This window comes from Pelodiscus sinensis, chromosome 7 (genome assembly GCF_049634645.1).
Source record: "Pelodiscus sinensis isolate JC-2024 chromosome 7, ASM4963464v1, whole genome shotgun sequence".
In the NCBI taxonomy this organism is placed as follows: domain Eukaryota; kingdom Metazoa; phylum Chordata; order Testudines; family Trionychidae; genus Pelodiscus; species Pelodiscus sinensis.
This window is the reverse complement of record NC_134717.1, coordinates 56,890,288-56,909,088: the sequence shown is the minus strand read 5'-3', so window position 1 is coordinate 56,909,088 and position 18,801 is coordinate 56,890,288. Positions and strand designations below refer to the sequence as shown.

The window sequence follows — 18,801 nt, the reverse complement described above, 5'->3', positions numbered from 1 at the left end:
ATGTCCCCGCCATTAATATAGACGAGTGCGGTCTTTGACCACTTACCAAATTCTTGACAGTGGGACCCCCATCAAAAATTATCCCCCAGGCTGTGGTAATCTGCACTTTCTCATGACTATTAGTCAGATGTGGATTGGCATTTCAACAGCCCATTGTCAGTCAAGTACTTCTACTCAACTTGAATAGTCCCAATACGTTGGCCAGATCTGTTAGTGTCTCCCAGATTGGCATTTCAACAGCCCATTGTCAGTCAAGTACTTCTACTCAACTTGAATAGTCCCAATACGTTGGCCAGATCTGTTAGTGTCTCCCAGAAGCAAACATTGGAAACACAAGTACATGGCCAATACTCATAACTTCAAATAGAAAACTGATAGATGCATCCAAACAACGTAATCATAACTAGCCAACCATACACATTTCAGAAACACCTCACTTGCAACAAATCTTTTATGAAGTGTGGCAAGTATATAACAGTGGTCACCACAATTATCTATATGGTCAGGATTTAATCAGATAACCTCACAGAGGGTTTAGGCACATACCTCCCATTTCACTGTGCTCCTAAAGCCTTTAGTGACCTTGGAATTCTCAGTCCTGGGCTACAGTTAGGAATTACAAACACCAAAGTGACGCACACTACACACTTCATTTGGAACTGGAAGTACACAACCTGGCAGCCAGAGGTGGGTAGGAGCACATACAATACTTCTGTGTTAAATGTTAACTACTAAAAAGCAAAGGAAAAGCAGCATTTTTCTTCTGCACAGTAAAGTTTCCAGTTGCAAATGTTTGAAAGAACCGTAATGTTTTGTTTGGTGTTACAAATATTTTAGCATTTTACGAACAATCTCTGATACAGAGGCAGCAGCATGGAGTGGCAGGGGTCTTCTCGGGAGTGAGGCTGGAGCGCACTGGCTACTGGCCCCGCCTCCAGAGCTAAAGAATAGTCGACTAACCGATGAGAATTCATGAGGTTACTCGGCTATTCAATTAACCAATATTTAACATCCCTACATCTAATTCCTATATAAAAGAAAAATAAATAAATATTAGATCTCCTCAGCTCTGATATTACTATATGTGTTAGAAATGTTCCTCTGTCTGTCCTTTGGTATATATGGTCGTGACTATTTTCTTCCACTATTTGATCTGAGGAAGTGGGTCTGGCCCACGAAAGCTCATCATCTAATTAACCATCTTGTTAGTCTTTAAAGTGCTACATAGTCCTGTATTTTGTTTCTGTCTGTCTGTCTGTCTATGAATCCATTTGTTCAAGAAGTTCTCCTGAATGGTAAGAATTAGGACCACCAAATTAGGTATGCAGCTTCTACTTATTAGAACTTAGAGCAAAGTCAGGGTTTGGTTGTGCCAGGACAATGGGATATGTGTAGAATGTGATTGTCTCTCATCAAACGGAAAGAGAGAAGTGTAATAGCAGGGACAGTTATACCCACACATAATCCCAGAAGGTGGGCCCCCCATTAAAAAAACATAGCCAGAGACCTAAAAAGAGTCACCGTGGCTTAACCACCATGTATAAGAAGCAGTGAGGGGCAAAAAGGTATCTTTTAAGAAGTGGAAGTCCAATCCTAGTGAGATAAATAGAAAGGAACATAAACACTGTCAAATCAAGTGTAAAAATGTAATAAGAAAAGCAAAAAAAGATTTTGAGGAACAGCTACCCAAAAACTCAAAAAGAAATACCAAAATGTTTTTTAAGTACATTAGAAGCAGGAAGCCTGCTAAAAAACCTGTGGGTCCCCTAGACAATCGAGATATAAAAGGAGCAATCAAGGACGATAAAGCCATTGCGGAGAAACTAAATAATTTCTTTACTTCAGTCTTCACAGCTGAGGAGGTTGGGGAGATTCCCGAATCTGCACCGTCCTTTGTGGGTGATGAATCTGAGGAACTGTCCCGGATTGAAGTGTAATTAGAGGAGGTTTTGGAACAAATAGAAAAACTTAATGTTAGCAAATCTCCGGGATCGGATGGCATTCATCCAAGGGTTCTAAAAGAACTCAAATGGGAAATTGCTGAACTATTATCTGTGGTTTGTAACCTATCTGTTAAATCGGCTTCCATACCTAATGACTAGCAGGTAGCCAACGTGACACCACTATTTTAAAAAAGGGCTCTAGAGGCGATCCTGGCAATTACAGACCGGTAAGTCTAACTTCAGTACCGGGCAAATTAGTCAAAACAATAGTAAAGAATAAAATTGTGAGGCATGTAGAAGAACATAATTTGTTGGACAAAAATCAACATGGTTTCTGTAAAGGGAAATCCTGTTTTACTAATCTATTAGAGTTCTCTGAAGGAGTTAACAAACATGCAGACAAGGGGGATCCAGTAGATCTAGTATACTTAGATTTCCAGAAAGCCTTTGACAAGGTCCCTCACTAAAGGCTCTTGTGTAAATTACATGGCCATGGGATAAGAGGGAAGGTCCTTTCTTGGATTGAGAACTGGTTAAAAGGCAGGAAACAAAGGGTAGGAATAAATGGTAAATTTTCAGAATGGAGAGGGGTAACTAGTGGTGTACCCCCGAGGGTCAGTCCTGGGACCAATCCTTTTCAACTTATTCATAAATGATCTGGAGAAAAGGGGAAGCAGCGAGGTAGTAAAGTTTGCAGATGATACCAAACTGTTTAGGATAGTCAAGACAGAAGCACGCTGTGAGGGACTCCAACAAGATCTCACCAAACTGAGTGATTGGGCAACAAAATGGCAAATGAAATGTAATGTGGATAAGTGTAAAGTAATGCACATTGGGAAAAATAACCCAACTATACGTACAGTATGATGGGGGCTAATTTGGCTACGACAAATCAGGAAAGAGATCTTGGCGTTATCGTGGATAGTTCTCTGAAAACTTCCACACAGTGTGCAGCAGCAGTCAAAAAGGCAACTAGGATGCTAGGAATTATTAAGGGATAGAAAATAAGACCCAGAATATCTTACTGCCCCTGTATAAAACTATGGTACGCCCACATCTTGAATACTGTGTACAGATGTGGTCTCCTCACCTCAAAAAAGATATTTTGGCCTTGGAAAGGGTTCAGAAAAGGGCAACTAAAATGATTAGGGGTTTGGAATGGGTCCCATATGAAGAGAGGTTAAAGCGACTGGGACTTTTCAGTTTAGAAAAGAGGAGACTGAGGAGGGATATGATAGAGGTCTATAAAATCATGAGTCGTATGGACTGGGCCGATAAAGAAAAGTTGTTTATTAATTCCCATAATAGAAGAACTAGAGGACACCAAATGAAATGAATGGGTAGCAGGTTTAAAACTAATAAAAGAAAGTTCTTCTTCAGACAGCGTGTAGTCAACCTGTGGAACTCCTTGCCAGAGGAGGCTGTGAAGGGTAGGACTATAACAGAGTTTAAAGAGAAGCTAGATAATTTCATGGAGGTTAGGTCCATAAAAGGCTATTAGCCAGGGGATAGAAATGGTGTCCCTGGCCTCTGTTTGTCAGAGGCTGGAGAGGGATGGCAGGAGACAAATCGCTTGATCATTGTCTTCGGTCCACCCTCTCTGGGGCACCTGGCACTGGCCACTGTCAGCAGACAGGATACTGGGCAAGGTGGACCTTTGGTCTGACCCAGTACGGCCGTTCTTAGGTAAGGGCACATGCCCCACCTTCCCCCGGGCTGGCTCTGGAAGAAGCCGACAGCCACCTCCATCCCCTGTCCTGAGCCCCCCACCCCTTCTCCAAGTCCTCTACCTCCCAACTGCCTGCCCTGATTCCTGCACCCTTACCCCTTGCTTTGACTCTTGCCCCTTCACCCTCACCCTCTCCTTAACCCCCAACCCTGACTTCTGCACCTCCATACTCCTGGTCTCCTGCCCTAAAGACCCAAGCTCCTGCCCTGACTCCTGCATCCCCTATGCTGCCAGCCCCCTGTCCTGAAGGGCCCAAGGAACACCAGCCAAGTCTTCTAATACTAACGTTCTGACATCTTGTGGCAATTTACATAAGAGACACAGGTTAGATTTAAAAATTTAATTTATATTCTTACTTTGTTACTAACTCTGCGGAGAGACAGACACACTATCAGGACTCCTGGGCTCTCTCTGCTACAGAAACAGGAGAGTAGGCTTTGATGGGTTACGCGGGGGGGGAGGGGGGGAAGGGCAGATATATATGGGTTTTATCCAAGAATATCAGACTAGCCATACTGGGTCAGACCAATAGTCCATCTAGAACAGTAGTCTTCTGACAGTGGCCAATGAGAGGTGCTTCAGAGGAATGTATAGAAGAGGCAATAATCAAATGATCCTGCCCCTGTCGCCCATTCTCAGCTTCTGGTAAGCATCCCTGTCCATCCTGGCTAGTAGCCATTGATGGGTCTATCTCCTCCATAAATTTATTTCATTGTTACTGGAACCCTGGTATAGTTTGTGCCTTTCCACCACCCCCTGGCACTGGTTGTCCGTGAAGAAATAAAGTTTTTTTGTTTTAAATCTGCTGCTTATAATCTTTCACTGAGTGACCTTATGTTATGTGTAGTGAAGAAGCAAATAACATTTCCTTATTCCTTTTGTCCATATGTGGCGGGCCCCTTCCGCCTGGGTCCCCAACACCCTTGTGATACAGTCTATCCCTGGCCCTTTAAGCCAGGCCTGGTCCAAAAAGCAGTTTACCGTTGTAGCGGGGACGCACCCCAGGTAGAGAGACCCGGGCCCACCCTACTCCACTGGGTCCCAGCCCAGGGCCCTGTGAGCGACCAGGTACCGGGTCACTTCCTCGGCGGGGAATCCGGCCGAAACGCGCCGAGGTTCTCGGGCCGGGAGAGGCGGCTCCCGCTCCTGCCCTGGGCCACTTCCTACCTGGGTCCCCGGGCTTCCTTCTCCTGGACTTGCACCAACTCACCTCCGCCTTCCTTCCAGCCTCTCCTGGAGTCCCTGGCAACCACTGAGGGAGAGCTTCCTTCTCCAGTCCTTCTCCTTCGGCTGTCTCCCCAGACTGAGTCCTGGCCCAGGCTTTTATAGCCCTGCTGCAGCCCGGGCATGCTCGGTAGGGCTGTGGGGGAGGGGCCTCTGCAGCCAGGTAACCCTGGCTGGGCCCTGTAGGTTCAGTGCGGGGCTGCCTCGCCCCATCACACACCCTCCCCCTTAAGAGGGTCAGCGACGGGGTTTCGGCCGACCCCTCTTCAGTCGTCCTTGAAAAAAAATCTGCGTTAGTATGGGCTTTTCCCGGCCGATACACTACCTGAAAAGCGAAGGGTTGTAATGCTAGGTACCAACGCATGATCCGCGCATTTGAGTCTTTCATGGCATGGAGCCATCTTAGGGGGCATGGTCGGTCACTAAAGTGAACGGGGTCCCCAATAAATAATATCTAAGGGACTCTATGGCCCACTTCGCCGCCAGAGCCTCCTGCTCTATCGTTGAGTATTTAGTCTCTCGCGGGAATAACTTGCGGCTAAGATATAGGATAGGGTGCTCTTCCCCCTCCACCACCTGGGATAATACCACCCCTAGGCCTACTCGGGAGGCATCCGTTTGCAATACGAATGGCTCGTCGAAGTCCGGCTGGACGAGCACCGGCTCCTGCGCTAGTCGCCTCTTCAAGGTCTGGAAGGCAGTTTCACACTCCGGGGTCCACTCTATGCAGTGCTCCCAGGGATTTTTGTGAGGTCTGTCAGGGGTGCTGCGATGGTCGCAAAGTCAGGTATAAAACAGCGGTAGTATCCGGCCAGCCCCAGGAACTGCTGTACTTGCCTTTTTGTGGTCGGTGTAGGGCTCTCCTGTAACGCCTGGACTTTGTCCACCAGGGGTCGGAGCTGCCCCTTCCCTACCGTATAGCCGAGATAGCTCACCTCCAGATATCCCCAGTGGCACTTGGCCAGGTTGGCGGTGAGGCCAGCCTCCGCTAATGCCTGCAGCACTTGGGACAGATGTTGGAGATGTTCTGTCCAGCTCCGGCTGTATACCACAATATCGTCAATGTATGCCGCTGCGTAGTCATTATGTGGCTTTAGTACTTTATTCATGAGCCTCTGGAAAGTGGCTGCGGCCCCATGGAGGCCGAAAGGCATTGTTGTGAACTGGAAGAGTCCGAACGGGGTTGGGAAGGCCGTTTTCTCTCAGGACACAGGTGTTAGGGGGATTTGCCAGTACCCTTTAGTCAAATCGAGGGTGGATATGACTCTGGCATGCCCCAATCACTCCAACAGCTCATCCACCCGTGGCATCGGGTAGGCATCGAAGCGGGAGATGGAATTTACCTTCCTGAAGTCTATGCAAAACCTGACCGACCCATCTGCTTTTGGCACCAGCACTATGGGGCTCCTCCAGTCACTTCGGGACTCTTCTACCACACCCAGAGCTAGCATCTGGTCCAATTCCCTTCGTACCGTGTCCCACAACTTCCTGGGCAGCAGGCGATGATGGTCGCGCACTCTCTACAAAGGGGGGGGTGGCTATATGGTGGCTTGCCAGGTTCGTCTGGCCCGGCTTCGATGACAGGACCTGGGGAAAGCTGCTCAGCAGCCGGTGGAGTTGTTCCTGCTGCTTGGTCTCGAGGTCAGGACTGACGTCCAGGCGGGTGGACGGGGGATCCTCCTCGGCGGCTGGCCCCAACTCTGGTTCCATCGGGTACGGGGTGATCATCAAGGCCTCTTGCTCCTTCCACCCCTTGAGCAGGTTCACATGATATATCCTCACCTCTTTCCTCCGCCCTGGCAGCCGTACTGTATAGTCCACTGGGCCCACCCGTCTCACCACCTCGAATGGGCCTTGCCATTTTGCTAGCAGCTTGGATTCTGAGGACGGAAGCAACAGCAACAGTCCTGGCTCCCCGGTTGTAGTGGGCAGTCTGGGTCCCCTGGGTTTGGCGTAGATTCTCTTGGGCCAAACGTCCTAGTTCCTGGAGCCGATCCCACAAGTGCAAGATGTAGTGTACGGAGCCTCGGGCGGGGGTTTCTTGTTTTTCCCAGGTCTCTCGGACAAGGTCTAGGACCCCTCTGGGTTGTTGTCCATACAGGAGCTCGAAGGGCGAGAACCTGGTAGAGGCTTGGGGCACCTCTCGCACTGCGAACATCAGCGCTGGGAGCGTCTTATCCCAATGACGGGCATCGTCCTCCACAAACTTGCGCAGCATTGACTTCAACGTGCGGTTGAAGCGCTCCACCAACCCGTCCGTCTGCGGGTGGTAGACAGAGGTCCGGAGCGCACGGATGTTCAGCAACCAACACAGCTCCGCCATGAGTCGCAACGTCAAGTTTGTCCCCTGGTCTGTAAGAATCTCCCGGGGTAGACCCACCCAAGAGAATATTTCCAGCAACTCCCCAGCAATGACGCGGGCGGTGGTTGTCCGTAGCGGGATGGCCTCCGGATACCGTGTAGCATAGTCCACCACAACTAGGATATACTTATGCCCCGTCTGGCTCCTTTCCAACGGCCCCACCAAGTCTAGGCCGATGCGTTCGAAGGGTGTCCCCACTATAGGTAGTGGCACCAGCGGGGCCCGGGGAACGTTGGCGGGGTTGGCCCTCTGGCACTTGGGGCACGAGGCACAGTACTCCCGCACTTCATGGTGGATTCCCGGCCAGAAAAACCGTCGCGCCACTCGCTGTAGGGTCTTCTCTCGGCCCAAATGGCCCGCCCAGGGGTTCGCGTGCGCCAACTGTAACAGGCCCCGGTGGAAACGGCGTGGGACTAATAGCTGGTGCATCTCATCCTGGGTCTGAGGGTCCTGTACTAGGCGGTAGAGACGGTCCTGTCGTACCTCGAAGCGGGGTCCTTGGGGCTGGCCTGAAACCGGCTCCTCCCCTTCCGGGCGCATCACAGCTTGCTCCCAGGCCCGGCTGAGCATGGGGTCGTTCCGTTGCTCCACCAGGAAGTCCCCATCTAGCTCTAGGCTGATAGGTGGGGAACCTGCAGGGGCGCTGCCTGCGTCCGCCGCCGGGGCCCCCAATGTAGTGTGCTGTGGGGTCCCTTCACCCACTGCTACCTTGAGGGGCGGGCTCAGTGGGGCCCGGCAAGCTTGCCGTGCCTGGACAATATTTGCCCTTAGCTCACTCCCTTCTTGTAGTAGTTCCTTAAACCCTGGCCAGTCCCGCCCCAAGATCACCAGGTAGGGCGCCTTCAGGGCCACCACCACCAGCCTGCGTGCCCCCCGCTGTCCATCTTCCAACCTCACCCAAGCCGTGTCGTAGGACCGTACATCTCCATGGACACACATCATTTGCACGGGGGGTCCCGGCTGGTCCATTCCTACCGCCACCCCCCTCCAGACAATGGTTTGGCTACAGCCAGAGTCCACTAGGGCAGTAGTGGGTGTTCCATTCACCCGCACGGATACCGTCATTTTGGCCTCGTCCCCTCTCTGGGCCCTCTGCCTGGCCATCAATACCTGCCCATAGTTACAGGTCTGGGGGTGTTTCCTCTTTCTAAATCGCCCCATCTCTTATCCTCCCGCTTGTGGGGTTTTTTTTTAATGGATTTCCCTACCTTCCCCTCATCGCAGGGGAAGAAAATGCCCACATTCTCCACCACGTGTGGCAGGTTCCCCCCCCCCCCCCCGCCCCCTCCTCCGCCTGGGTCCCCGACACCCTTGTGATACAGTCTATCCCTGGCCCTTTAAGCCAGGCTGAGTCCACAAAGCAGTTTCTACCTGGCCCTTTAAGCAAGGCCGGGTCCACAAAGCAGTTTCTACATGGCCCTTTAAGCCACCTTCAGTCATTTCTTTTCCAAGATGAAAAGTACCAATCTTTAATTTCTCCTCATACGGAAGCTGTTCCTTACCCCTGATTATTTCTGTTGTCATTCTCTGTACCATTACCAAATCCAATATATCTTTTTGAGATGTGGGGACCAGATCTGCACACAGTATTCAAGCATGGGCATACCATGATTTTATATAGCGGCAATATGGTATTGTCTGTCATCTTATCTATTCCTTTCCTAATAATTCCCAATATTGTTTTCTTTTTAGACTGCCACTGCACATTGAACAGATGTTTTCAGGGAGCTACCCACAATGATTCCAAGATCTCTTTCTTGAGTGGTAACAGCGGTTTAGATCCTATTGTTTGGTACGCATAGTTGGGATGATATTTTTCCATGTACATTACTTTGCATTTATCAACACTGAATTCAATCTGCCATTGTATTGCCCAATTGCTCAGTTTTCTAAGATCCCTTTATAACTCTTAGCAGTCAGCCTTGGACAATGTTTTTGTGTAATTTTGCGTCATCTGTAAATGTTGCCATTTTACTGCTTACCATTTTTTCCAGATCATTTATGAATAAGTTGAACAACACTGGTCCCAAAACAGACCCCTGGAGCACACCACTATTTAACTCTGCATTTTCAACATTTATTCCTACCCCGGTTTCCTGTCTTTTAAGTGGAGTACCAGGCAATGTTTTCATGATCGTCTAACAACCCTCCAGTTACTTGAATGACAAGCCTTTTGTTATCTTAATCACTCTGCCTCCCTCTGTTTATAAAAAAAGGCTCGCTGACCCAAAGGCAAAGCTGGGAGCAGCAAAAACTCTGTGGCAGTTAAGACCTGTGTCTAGGGCTATGATAGGGGTCGGCAACAGTTTTGAACCAAAGAGCCAAACTACATTAACATTCAGAACAAGCGGTCAACAAAGTGCCATATAAGAATGCACATTTACATGACTGAAAATATACAACTTAATATGATTGATAATTGACATGATGATTAATAATAGCATACATGAAACATTGTACTCACAGACTTTATTTAATGGGACTTCTGCTGCTTAGTCTTTTCACACATTTCTTTGAAATTTACATCATAACTGGTGAAATCCAGCTTCATGCTGCATACAGTCTTATGCCAGGGGGCTGAGGATGCGGGGGTGCAGGAATCTGGGTTGGGGTTATGAGGGGCTCCAGGCAGGGGGTTTGGGTGTATGATGGACTCAGGGCACAAGGTTGGGGTGTATGTGGGGGGGTGCAGGAGTGTTATGGCAGGGGGCTGGGGATGTCGGGATGCAGGAGTTTGGGAATGCGGGAGTATGAGGGGCTCACGGCAGAGGGTTCAGGTGTATGATGGGCTCAGGGTTGGGGTGTACAGGAGTGTTATGACATTGCAGCCAGATGGGTTTGGGCCCAAATTGGTGGATTGCTGGCCAGGCTTCATTTTTAAATAAAGTAAAATATTATATCCAACACAAAAAGTTTCTTTACTTATGGCAGGAGTGGATAACCTTTTTGGGATTGGGGGCCACTGACCCAGAGAAAAACCAGTCAGGGACCACACTGGTGAGAAGCAAAATATAAAAAACACCAAACCTCCAAAACCTCCCAACTCTCACTGATGTGATCCCCACCTGAAACATCTCGCTCCCCTGGTGCTCAGTCCTCCCTCTCCCTCTCCTGGGACGACTGAGGTTCAAGGCCTCAGGTCAGATTTACTTTTCTGGGGTTCCAGGGCTAGTGGATTTTGTGGGCCCCCTAGACTCTGAGGTGAGGTAAAAAATGAGGGGTTTGGTGTGTGGAACAGGGCTGCGAGTGAGCGGGATAAGGATGGGGGTGCAGGATCTGGGAAGGAGGTAGGTTATAGAAGGGGAGAGGGTGAAAGTTCTGGGTGGAAGATAGGGTGCAGGAGCAGGCTGGGATTGGGTATCTGGCCAGAAGGAAGGGAGCAGAAGCAGGGGAGGGGGCAGTGTGTCTGGCTGGAGGGGAGATGGCAGGAGCAGGTTGGGGGCGCAGAGTCTTGGTGGGGAGGTTTGGAGGTACAGGATCTGGGCATGAGAGGGAGGGAGGCTACTTACTTGCTTGTTTTCGCATCACGACATAGGCACTATGTAACATGGCCTCCTGCTGCTCCCATTCACCGGATTCTGGCCAAATGGGAGTGTCACCAGTTCCCCCAAATTGTCCCCGACTCCCCTGTACGAGCCGAAAAATGTCTATGGTTTTAGGCAGCTCTGTGTGGTTCTCTCTGACCGGTCCTACTCTGGACCGTGTTTGCATTTGCAAGAGCCCCTAGGGGTTCGGTGTAAGTGGACCCTCAGGGTCCGGGAAGGGGGCTCAGGCCCTCCCTCTCTCTAAGCCCCGGCCCAGGTCCCTAAGGCAGGGTTTCTCGTCCCTGCTCAGTGGAGGGGGCTGTAGCCCCTAACCCCTCCGCTCATGGGTTCCACGACCCTGCCCTGGGCCACTTCTTCCCCGCCGATTCCTACGGCTCCTAGTGCGGAGCCAGGCATACTGTTCCTCTCTTCCTGGGGCGTGCGCCGCCTTGCTCCGGCTCGCCACTCCCTTTGTCGGGGCTCCTTGCCCCTTTTGAACTGCCCGCCTTGGAGTCTATTGCTGGCCCCGCCTCCATGCTCTCTGCCCTGCCCCGCCCCGCCCCTCCGGGACTCGCGTGTGACGTCACCAGCGGCGTCATCCGGCCATGCTGCGTTGGCCCAGCAGTCCGCGATCGCGGCGCCACCGGCTGCCTCTGGTGTGCCCCCGCTGGCCCCATGGCTATCCGCCGTGGCTAACGTTCGATTGATGGAAGGGCGCTTATATCATGTGCCCCCATTTTTTATTCAGAAATAGGGTTGCCAGATGGTTTCAACAAAAATACTGGGCACACTTGACATTACAGCACAATCTACATTACATCTTATTTAGAAAATACCGGGCATTTCTATTTTCTCAATTTGTTTTCCAAACAGAAAGTTCAAATACTGGACTGTCCGGTTCAAAACCGGACACCTGGCAACCCTATTCAGAAAATATGGTCACCGTAGCCATAGGTTCAAACTTTTGGGGGGCTACAGTCCCATTAAATGGTGCCCCTGCTGAAACTAAGAGAACATTTAGTATGGCAACCCTTTGCCACAGCAAGCCAGCCTACCCCGTCACATTACCAGAGATGGCAGTAATTCATTTGTAGGCTGGCCGCATCCAAAACCCCCCAGAGGGTGGGACCTAACCCCCATTTGTAGTTGGTTCTCTCCAAACACACAACAGCATTGTGTATATCAGGGCTCCTAACCCTGGGGTAAAGAGTTGACTGATTGCCAAATTAATTTGAGTTAATCAATGCAATTGTAATTGCTAATCCAGACACTCTGCAATCCAGGACATAAACCTTAAATTTGTGGTTGACTTCAGGGTCCATTTTAAGATAAACTGCAAAGGTTTGAGGAGTGCATAAATTAGCATTAACAATCATGTTAGTAAACTCAAGTTAATTGCCATCTTGTTACAATAGGATCTTAAACTCTTGTCTAGAAAAAACCCCGGTAAAACTCCATCTGCACTGGCACTTTACAGCGCTGTAACGTTCTGGCTCAGAGTGTGAACACACTGCCCACCCCCTTTCCCCGAGCACAGCAAGATACAGCACTGTAAAGTGCCAGTGTGAACTAGGCTACAGCCCAGCACTGTTAGCTACTCCCCTTGCAGAGGTGGGTTACATAGAGAGCTGGGAGAGCTCTCTCCCAGCACTTGTGGTGTGACCATACTTTCAGTTTAAAGTGTGGCCACAGCTGTGCTTTAAACTTTTAAGGTAGACAAAGCCTCAGTCACTGTCCTACAAAACATCCTCTTTAATCAAATAAATAAATACATAAAAATAAAGCTCTGTTCCCCATCCTCATTTCTTTTTTCAACGTATGCACAATCCGTTCTAATGAGAATCTGCTCCCCTTGGACATATTAAATCGAACAGAAGCAGCACATGAGTCATTCAAATAGGCGTAGGTGCTTAGTTCCTTTGCTACTTCTCTGAAAAAAATACAGACTCGAGGACTAATTGTCAGCATAGACCTGGGAGACCAGGTCCCCTCTGACATACATGAATACCCCAAGATTAAGGTATAAGCAATTTACAGCCATAAAAACAAGCTTCCCTGTGAAGGAAATTAATTTAATTTCATTTTCACTTTCAAACTATAATGTTTAAACACTATAGTTTATGTACATATTTCTGCATGGGTGTATGTCTGCCTGTGCAGATAATGTACTAAAAATTTTAACTCTATTGCCTTCTTCTGCCATTGGATTATAATTCAAACACAGACAGAGAGAAAAAATGGAAAGCTATCTTGCCCTAGCAAGACTCAGTTTTCCTCAAACATAAAATGGTACTGAAGACTGTTCATTTCACTTACTTTTGGGATCAGGCACACTGGTGAATTAAAGTCCTCTGGATCTTGTTCCTTCTCAATTCCACCAGGAACTCTCGCAACAGGAAAGGAGGGGCTTGGAGATGGAGTATTATCACGTGACTTACAGCAGTAGATTAAGTTAAATATAAGAGAATGGAAGTTGTGATAAACACAGTGACTGTAGAACTGTTCGCTTCCAAAACTTGTAACATTTACAATTTCCGTTATTCAGATATTGCCAACATAGAAACAGAACTTGTAAAAAATAAAATAAATAATGGGTAAAAGTTGGGGCAGTTGGAGCATAATCGGGAGACCTCTCAATATGAGGCGTGACTTGAGATATTTTAGATCAGTGGCTCCCAACCTTTTCGAGCATGCAGACCCCTTTTCAATCTATTAAAATGTTACTGCCCCCCCACCCCCCAAGTGTTTTTATACAATGTACATTTGTTTTAATTTCTATTTTAAACTTTCCACGGACCCCCTACAGTACCGTCGTGGACCGCCAGAGGTCTGCAGACGACAGATTGGGAACCACTGTTCTAGATGAAGAATTAAAGAGTAAGGAGAAAACATGCTTGCTTCAAAATGCTTCCCCAATTGAACCCTTTGTCTCAGTACCACCTCCCTGCTTTGACCTTCAGTCCCACAGAACAGCACTCATCTTTTCAATGCAGTGGGATCACTTTTAACATGCTGTGACGGACCGGGCCGTGTCTGGGCACAGCTGAGGGCGTCCGCTCAGGGCGAATTGCTCAAATCCGGGGCTCCTTACAGTCCCCCTGACTGGTGACCTCTCCACACAGGTCACAAACCAGTCCCACAGAGCGCTTCAGCTGCCTGCCTGAAGCCTCCCGAGCAAAACCCCTCCGACACCCCAGCAATATCCGTGCCCCAGATGGCCCCGGGCCTATACACTGGTGGGGGGTCCTAGCACCCAATCCCACCTACCCCGAACAAGTTCTGTCCGGTTCCAAGAAACCAGCCACAGATCCCTGGTCAATTTACCCTCTGGACCTTACCCACAAATCACACTGGGCCAATCCTTTAGAATCTATATCTAAAGGTTTATTATTACAAGAAAGAAAAGCATGAGAGTAAGGTTATTAAAGTACAGTACGTTACATGCACCGAATCTCCCAGTTCTCGATGCAGGCTCTAGCAGAGATGTACAGCTGCTGGTTTAAAAGTTCTTATTGCACATCCTACGATCAGGATGGGTTCACAGGTCTTCCGGGCTCTTCAATCCCTGCAGTGCTGCCTCTGGGATGAAGTGCTGAGCTGAGAACAAAATGGCATCGACCGCATGGCCTCTTTATACCTCCTTCCTGGCCTCTTCTTGTATGCAGCAAGTCACCTGGTCAGAGGCCAATCTCTATGTTCCCTGCTGGCTGCCCTCAGGTGACAAAACCCCATTCTTTGGGTGTGTCCATAGCCTATTGAGAGCCATTGTTCCACAGGGCTTTGCTACTCAGCCTGTCCATAGCCATGCTTAACCACATTCATAGAAATATTCAGCTTCCACACAGATTACAGATTCCTACCTACACACACAGACATTATATACTCACATAAATAGTGTACATAAGATTAACAAACAATAAGCTCCCATTCAATACCCCACATGGCTCCCTTTCATACCAATTTCTGGGGCCAACACCCCCACCTAGGGGTGCAGCAGCGATCTGGCTGCTTCCCTCCAACTCAGTAATGTGACACATGCAATATTATTTTTATGGAAAATTAATAAAAGAAAAAAGGAGAGATGGGCACCACCATTAAATACATTACCAGCAGTCTCTTGAAATTCATGTGTTTGAATGGGGTTTTTAGAAAGATACATTGTAATGAATCAGTGGCCAGAAAACAAAAATTCTGTTTTGCAAAATCTGGTTTTTGGTCCAAACAACACAATCGAGACCTTTCCAAACTTTGAATGGAAAACACCAGAAAGGCAGACCCAATGCCAAAGTAGCCAATAGCCCCTTGGTTAGGACACTCACCTCCACAATTAGGCAGAGGAGGGACAGAGGTTTCAATGAACTGATATTTTATTAAGAAAAACATGTAATCAAAACACTCTCGGCCAGACCTATAAGCAGTCACCTAATAGAACATAATGGCTTTGGAACTCCAAGGCTGCTCAAAACTCCATAGCAGAGCCCTTCCTTTGCCCCAAAATTACATGCTCTCTCCACCTAAGCTAACAGAGACTTTCCATCAGGCCTGTGGTACAAGGCCTATGGCAACCAGGAGCAATTCTGATTCTACCGGTTAGCCTTTTGTGTGCTTAGCTATTAGTACATTGCAATATAGACCAGATTAAGGTATGTTTTCTAAATTATTGATATTTCATTGAGATTAACAAAGTCCAAGAGAAGCCGAAGCAAAATGCAGGACAATGTAGCACTTTAAAGACTAACAAGAAGGTTTATTAGATGATGAGCTTTCGTGGGCCAGACCCACTTCCTCAGAAGCCAAAAGACAATGAATACACTAAAAGATCTCCAAGATCCTCACCATTTTATGCAGAGACACTAATTTCACATCATTTAGGAGGCTGCTTCCTCTCCTACCCATTTTAAGTGTCTATGAATGGTCTTGGATTGCTAGCTCAAGGATACAAAATAGAAACAGCTCCACGTCAACTGAGTTTTGGAATTCACTGGTTTACTCACCTTGCATTTAGTTTCCATTTATACAGACATACCAAGAACCGAGAAAACAAGGTAGACTTGTGTAATGGCTCGCAGGTCGTGCCCACACTTGGTTGCTCCGCTCCAGTGTGGTGACCCTCTCGTGGGGTGCCCACTCCTCTCCAGCGGCAGTGAGACAGCCCTTTCTCAGCGAGTCCACTCCAGTGCAGCGACTCTACCTGGGGGTCTGCTCCCCGCCTCCGGGACGGCGCCTCTCAGGGCCTTCAGCCACCTGCCTCCGCCGTGAGCCCTTTGGGGGGGCCTCTCGCTCCGGATCCCCAGGCCTCCACTCTCGGAAGGAATAGCGCCACCCTGTTCTCTAGACCAGAGCGACTCTCAGCCACCTCAAAACACAAGGGTTTATTGCGCTTTGAACACAATAAGGGGTCTCTCAGGAGGGCCTACACATCAGTCTCCCCTGCAGCTAGCTGAGTCCTGCCTGCTCTGCCCTCAGTCCCCCAGAAAACAGCCCCCAGGCTCCCAGCAGAGCCTTCAATATCCCCAGCAACAACCCCTCCCCACTCCATTGTCTTCTTTCCAGGTAAGAGGCTCGCCTGGGCCTCTCTTTTCTGCCTTTTCTCTCCTCTGTCCAATGTTCTCCCCTCCCTGGAATCAGCTGGGCTGGCCACTGGGGTCTCCCCTCTGCAGCCCCATTGTCTGTCTTCTGGCCAGAACCAGCTGTGTCCTCTGAGCAGGGCCAGGATCACCAAGGTACCAGACACCATGGCTCCAGTTCTGGGCTGTTCTCTGAACAACAAACTCCCCACCATAGTCATATTAAACCAGGTGCCCCCCTGTATGTAACCACCCAAAACTCCCCACTTCCTCACAACTTGGCATGGAGTTATTTTATTTACCAACAGGACAACTCTTGGTTGTTCATTCACACACAGAGTTCTCTTTGGGGCATTTCTTACTACCTGCAGCAATTTCAGAGGCATATCCTTTTTTGCAGGGTCCAGGCTGCTTCCCCTTGTTTCCTCTGTATATCCCAGCAGTTTCACTACTACATTCCTATTTTTTCCCCCATATTGTTCTCTGTTGCCCAAAGTCCCCCACGGTGCTAATTGGGCCTGTATTAACTGTGTGCTTAACCATGAAAAGTCAAAGTTTGTAAAATGTCACAATAACTGTCCCCATATATTGATGGGGAAAGATGCATAACGGAGACAGAAAGACCGATATAGCCCAAACAAAAAGGATTCCCATTGTTATTCAAGGATCATATTAAGGTAACGCCTTACAAAGATATTTTGGAATTGGAAATCAATGAATGAAATTAGCATGCTGGAAGCCAGGTCTAATTGCTGGACAAAATAATGAAAGGACAGTCTATCCTATCCCTTTTGGATCCTTAAAGAAAAATTTGGGGAGAAATGTTTGATATTGGTCGCTCTGTTGACCTGCCTGGCAACCTTTTTGAACTTCCCTGTTCAGGTGGTCCAAGGATCCCTTTCCAGACTACACTGTTGCAGCTTGCTTGAACTTTCACACCAGGGTTGTGCCATATTCTGGTATTAACAGAACAGCACTTTCAGGTTGAATGCAACACAGGTAAATACGCATTTCTCTCTTAAACCTTTTACACATTCCTGAGTGCTCAACCACAGCCAGAATAGGACGACTAGGTTGCTCGCCATAGTACAGAGATTAGAATTCACGGGTAGACCCTCTATAGCCTGCAAATGAAATGTCACTGGGTAGGATACCACTGGGTTAGTTAAAACAGTTGCCACTGTTGTGCCTCAGCAAACGTTTTCTAATACTTTAGATATTACAAGTAAATATATTTAATACTTCAGCAAGGCCATTTGCTAAAACCCTGACAGTGCAAAATAATTGCTTTCCCCTGTCCTCTGGATACCATAGTGCTAGTTGATGCTATTACCTAAATCTCAACTTGAATCTGAAACTATTCTGCAAGGAGTATATTAAAAAGTGCAGCTGCTAAGCAATACTTTCCAAAACTGAACCGGAGCTGCTCTCCAACGTATGGAACCGTGGGCTGATCTTGGAGCAGATAAGACATTTTGGGCCACATTCACTGTGGCCACTGAAGTCAGCAATGTTAGCCATCTGTATTCAATGGGAAGCAGAGGTCCACAGATGGTATTTGGCTAGCACGAATATCGCACTACATTGCAAACCAGTAAGTATACACAAAATAAAGGCTTATAACAAAATACAACTGTCACAATACACTTGGCATGTTACAATTACAAAAAATTCCAAGAGTTGTCTCTCAAGTTGTCCCTCAGAGAGAGTGCTTTAAGAAAACCTAGAGGATTAGCCAACATATTTAATTCTTCTGGATAATTAAAGGAAGCACTGAAACAGGGACCTCCTCCACCTGTTTGGCCAGAGGAATGACCAGAAATGATTAAGGTGATTAGGGAACTAAAGGGCTATGTCTAAACTGGCAAGTTTTTCCACAAAAGCAGCTGCTTTTGCGGAAAAACTTGCCAGCTGTCTACACTGGCCGCTTGAATTTCCACAAGAACACTGACTTCCTACTGTCTGAATCAGTGCTTCTTGTGGAAATACTATGCTGTTCCCGTTTGGGCAAAAGTCCTTTTGCGCAAAGCTTTTGTGCAAAAGGGCCAGTGTAGACAGCTCAGATTTGTTTTGCGCAAAAAAGCCCTGATCGCGAAAATGGTGATCGGGGCTTTTTTGCGCAAAAGCACGTCTAGATTGGCACGGACGCTTTTCCGCAAAAAGTGCTTTTTCCCAAACGGAAAACTTTTCCATTAAAAGCATTTGTGGAAAATCATGCCAGTCTAGACGTAGCCAAGGAGTCCCAAAGGGAAGGCTATTTTTCAGGAAACCTAGGCATTAGCAGGATCACCGCCTTCCAACAGAGCAGGCCCATCTCGGACTAGGAAATGTTTTTCTTTTGCTGTTTGTGATTAGTGTAACTGGGCCCGTGAGACCTATCTACCTACAACAAACTCATCATCAGCCCTGCAGAGTCAAGTAAAGCCTGGGTAAAGGTTCTAAGACACCTGTC

General features: G+C 48.1%; 1 protein-coding gene across 2 annotated transcripts in view; it reads right to left on the bottom strand.

Annotated features, from left to right (window-relative positions):
- The window catches only part of LOC102447455 (caspase-8-like), a 44,629-nt gene extending 31,363 nt beyond the window's left edge, over window positions 1-13,266 (bottom strand). The window contains exon 1 of one of the 2 annotated variants that reach the window (XM_075933875.1): window positions 13,099-13,266. The gene's annotated coding sequence lies outside the window, so the exon portion shown is untranslated. The remainder of the gene's footprint in view (window positions 1-13,098) is intronic. The other variant, XM_075933876.1, reaches the window with a different exon arrangement.
- Between the last annotated feature and the right edge of the window lie 5,535 nt (window positions 13,267-18,801).